Here is a 5,419-nt window from a genome sequence, read left to right on the forward strand (position 1 = left end):
ACATAATATAGGACTGGACACTTTCCAAGCAGCTTGTCCTGTCCTATATTATGTTATCCACTGTCCAGTGTTTTTATAAATCTGTGGTAGCTGTAGAATGGAAACTGCTACAAGTGGGATAGGGGCTTTAGCAACACTAGTCGGGAGAACAGAAGTCTCCAAGGCAACGTTTGAGGAATAGTGTGTCACCCAAGGTCATTATTAAACGGCTGAGAACCAACAAAGTGGTTAAATGCTGACCACTGGAAAAGGCAGCAACCAGCTTTTCACTGCTATTAATTCTCAAGTCCATTTGTCCCAACGCGAGCTAAGAAAACGGGGCCAAACTGCTTTCCTCAACCCGATCGTTTCTGGTTCAGTTAGTTTTTGTCCAGTTTTGTTTAATTCTGTCACTTGTTGCCTGTTAACATCTCGATTCCCCCACTTCGCTGCATCAATTTAACCCGGTTTTGCTCCACACTTTATTACGCAGCCCATCAAAGACGACCACACATCATCGCCCGAGTAAAGGAGAGCGATACAAAAATCAGCGACCCCTGCTCTGCCATATGTTGTTGGCTCCACAATAATAGGGAGAGCTGATAGTCAACAAATCACCTCAGTGCGATTTATATTTTAAGACGGGGAAGAGGAATTGTGGGAACCGATATCCGTGAGTTGTTTCAAAACGGGCTGCACAAATAAGCCTTATTATAAAGATATTTAGTAAAACCATACTTAGACTTTCCTTTGTGTCACTTTGTTCACCATTGGAAATTTCCGCCCACAAGTTCTGTCCTCGCATTTACATCAATATTTACAAGTGTGAATTGTTAGTTTACGATTGTGTCTGTGTTTAAATTGTCATGTCAACTTTTTTATTTCCCCCAAATTATTACAGAGGCGAATAAAAATACATTGGAAAACCTGAACATAATAGTTGCGCTTTCTTGCCAATTTTAAATTTAGTCAGCTATAGCTCAACTTCTTTACAACATCGATATTTCAGTTAGAAGTTAAAACTGGAAAGTTTGTGGTTTAAAGGTGGCTACATTACAAAGTTCAAATTGTGATCAGCACTTAAAACATACCTTTTGGAAAGTGGTACCCGCATGAAAAATGAATGTTTTTTGTCATTGAAAATTTGCCAGAAATTAAGTTTCAATTAGTAAATATGATTTCTGTTATTTTTTTGACAAGTTTATCTAATGCACTTAAAACGCCAAAGGGAACTTTGACCCTAAAATGTACATTGGAGTGAAGTTTGGTTCCTATCATTAATTGCAAACTGTAGAGCCGATGAATGTAGCAAACCTCTGTAATGATATAAGTGCAAGTCCCGGGTAAAGTGTATGATTAAGTAGCATTCTTTCATGGAGGGTATCACTGAATAAGAACGGGCTGCTCGCACATAATATGGCAGATTTTCTGCACTTTCTTCCACGCAATAATATTCATACAAAATATTAAAAAGTGAAATGAGAAAAGATAGGTAGTTGATCAGCACTTAAAATATACCTTTTGGAAAGTGGTACCCGCATGAAAAATGAATGTTTTTTGTCTCTCCTTTTGAGATGAAGTATGGCTGGATGCCTTCTCTTCAAACATCTCCAGATTTGACCGTGAGACATTTCGATGTTCACAAGGGGTCTGACGAAGGGTCTCGACCCGAAACGTCGCCTATTCCTTCTCTACGTAAATCAGCCTCCAAAATTCAAATAATAACTGTGCCGCGCCTGACAGTTTTAAATGCATCTCCCGTTAATTTTATTCAAAGGAACGCATCATACTTGGAGCAACGTCAGTTACACAATTATATTATTAGGATTAATGAATGGATTTCGATGCAGCAATTAATAGTGACAGTTAACACATCGTTTTCGTGAACTGACCTTATTTCAAGTATTTTGCGTTCCTTTGAATAAATTTAACGGGAGATAGACAATAGACAATGTAATTAAAACTCAGATGCGTCGAGGCATTTAACACTCCATTCCATTCCTCGGACTCACGAAAACAATGTCACAATTATAATTACTAAGGATGCACGAATGGGATATCGATAGCAGTTAACAGTCACATAGACACATCGTTTTTGTGAGTCAGAGGAATGCAGTGGTGAACGAACGACTCGAATCGAACGTCTCGATTCGAAACGAACGACTACTTATTAAACCCGGCATACCTTACAAAGCTTGTAACGTGAGGGGGACCATCCCCGACCTCTGAAAACATGGAAGGGACACGTCCCCCCTGGCCCCCCGGGTTTTCCGCCAATGCTTGAAGTTAGAGAAATCAATATTCATAAGCTGCCCAAGTGAAATATGAGGTGCTGTTCCTCCAATTTGCGTTGGGCCTCACTCTGACAGTGGAGGAGGCCCAGGACAGAAAGGTCAATGTGGGAATGGGAGGATGAGTTAGTGTTTAGCAACCGGGAGATCACGTTGGCCTAGGAGGACTGAGAGAAGGTGTTCAGCAAAACGATCGCCAAGCCTGCGCTTGGTCTGGTCAATATACAGGTGTCCACAGCAGATGCAGTAGATGAGGTTGGAGGAGGTGCAAGTGAACCTCTGCCTCACCTGAAAGGACTGTCAGGGTCCTTGGACAGAGTTAGGGGAGGATGTATAGGGACAGGTGTTGCATCTTTTACGATTGCAGGAGTACATAGTTCCCAGAAAGTGGTGTCGCAGGTAGATAGGGTGGTCAAATAGTGTTTTTCTACAGATTCACCACCCTCTGGCTAAAGAAATTCTTCCTCATCTCCTTTCTCAAGGTACGTCCTTTTATTCTGAGGCTGTGCCCTCTGGTCCTAGACTCCCCCACTAGTGGAAACATCCTCTCCACATCCACTCTATCCAGGCATTTTGGTATTCGGTATGTTTCAATGAGGTCCCCCCTCATTCTTCTAAACTCCAGCAAGTACAAGCCAAGTGCTGTCAAATGCTCATCCCCTGGATCATTCTTGGTAACTTCAATAGGGATGTAGCCACAATCGAGCCATTTACAGTGTATTTACATGGTAAGGCGTCATTGCTTTATCATGATTTCTATACATTGTAAATGGCTTGATTCTAGCATGCAACAAAAGCTTTTCACTGCACTTCGGTACACCTGACAATATACTAAACTGAACTCCTCCGAACCTCAGCATTACATCCCTGCTTTGATATTCGACTAGTCCTAAATTCATAAGACACAGGAGCAAAATTAGGTTGTTGGGGGCCTATCGAGTCCACTCTGCCATTCAATCTTATCGATCTTTCCCTCTCAACCCCATTCTCCTGCCTTATCCCCATAACCTTTGACACCCGAACTAATCAAGAATCCTCTCGAAATGGATGCTGCACGTTTAACTATATCATTAAACTAAAATGTTTAAACTGATCTCTGAATTAGGAATATTATTCGCACAACCAACATCGATTTTTTTTTCTTGAAAAGACAGATGTTAATGCAGCCTTGATGAAGAGCTGCTGACATTTTGAACGGTGACATGCAATATGTTCACGCAGGGATGTGGAGCTGCAGGTTTGAAGGTTGACAACATCCCGACATTGTTCGTCAATTGAGCAATCTCCATCAATTGAATAACAAGGCTTTAAAACTAAAGCGAGCGCAGTGCTCAGTACAGCCACTCCATTAGCCATTAAACATGTCACATTAGCAAGATGTAGCCGTGACACAGAAAAAACAATTTACCATGAGAGTGCATGCTTGATTTGATGCCATTTTGCAAAACCAAATGTACTACTCACATTCACAGTGGTGAGGAAGAGAAGGCTATTTGCCAAAAACAAGATGCAAAACTCATTTTACCTGCAGCTTTGTCTAAATGAATAGAGATTAGTGTTTTTATTGCTTCATTCAGAGGGTGATGGGTCGATGGAATGAGCAGCCAGAGGAAGTTATAAAGGTGGCTACAATTATAATGGTTACAAGTCATTTAGCAGTCTAAATGGCTGTTCATCTCTAGCCTTTGTCCATCCATCTGCCTTTCAAAATCCCGTCGCCTTATCCACTTTGTTCTGCTTCTCCTCTCTTCCAGTTTCTTCACCCCCCCTCCTCCCACGTCACAATCAAAGATCTTATAGCAGAGCTATAAAATCTTTGGTCACAATCAGTCTGAAGAAGGGCCCCATCCCAGAACATCACCTATCCATGTTCTCCAGGGGTGTTGCCTGACCTGCCGAGTTACTCCAGCACTTTGTGGGTTTTTTTTTGTAAACCAGCAACTGTTGTCCCTTGTGTCTTCCTTTCAACAAAGCTTCTGCATTAGTTTCAGTTTAGTTTAGAGATACAGCATGGAAACAGGCCCTATGGTCCACCAAGTCCAAGCCGACCATCGATCACCCGTTCACGCATGTTCTATGCTATCCCCCTTTCTGAAGAAAGGTCTCGACCCGAAACGTCGCCTATTTCCTTCAATCCATAGATGCTGCCTCACCCGTTGAGTTTCCCCAGCATTTTTGCCCCACTTTCTCATCCACTCTCTGCAGACTAGGGGGCAATTTACAGAAGCCAATTAACCTACAAACCCGCACGTCTTTGAAATATTGGAGGAAATCCTTTACTGGGACAAGCTTAGGGAGCTATCTTAAATATCATGGACGTGTTGGGCAGAAGGGCCTGTTTCCATGCTGTACAACCTGATGATTTGATTAATATACGCAATTATATTCTTCATCTAAAAGAGAACAACCCATATAAAGATGGTTGATTTTAATATTATTTCAAAATTGCCATACCTTTTGCATTTTCATGTTAATGAAAAATAAAATGAAAAATATTCACAAAATATGATTATTGAAACCTCCCTCAGAAACTAAAGCTGAATTTTCATCCTTTCTATGGTTGCCCATAAAAATATTGCTAGTTCATTTAGTCTACTTTGTGTTAATGGTGGTCTTGCCATGACATTGCATGTAGAGTTACAGGGTATTGGATCAACACAGATAGAGACAAGGAACAGTAAAGCACAAAAAGAGGCCCTTTGGCCGAACTTGTCCATGCTGACCAAGTTGGTATACTGGGCTATTCCCAGCCCGCACCACCATCAGACGCAGGAACAGCTTCTACCCCTCTGTTATCAGGCTTCTGAACGGTCCTTCCATAAGCTAGAGTACTGTCCGATTCACCTCTACCCCATTGCGAACATTGGACGTTGTCTGTGGAACTGATGCGCTACAATGCTGAGAACTATATTCTGCACTCTGTATCTTCTCCTTTGCTCTACCTGTTGTACTGGAGTTTGACTTGATTGTATTTATGTGTAGTGTTGTCTGATCTAATTGGATAACTGCAAAACAAAGCTTTTCACTCTACCTTGGTATACGTGGCCAAAGATCCTATAGCAAGCAAGATAGTGCACTCCTGCTAAAACCCTGCTAATGGGCTGACGTGTAGTACACTACGGAGCGGAACGTCAGCCTTTTCGTCGGCC

The sequence above is a fragment of the Leucoraja erinacea genome, chromosome 6 (genome assembly GCF_028641065.1).
Source record: "Leucoraja erinacea ecotype New England chromosome 6, Leri_hhj_1, whole genome shotgun sequence".
NCBI classification, from domain to species: Eukaryota; Metazoa; Chordata; class Chondrichthyes; order Rajiformes; family Rajidae; genus Leucoraja; species Leucoraja erinaceus.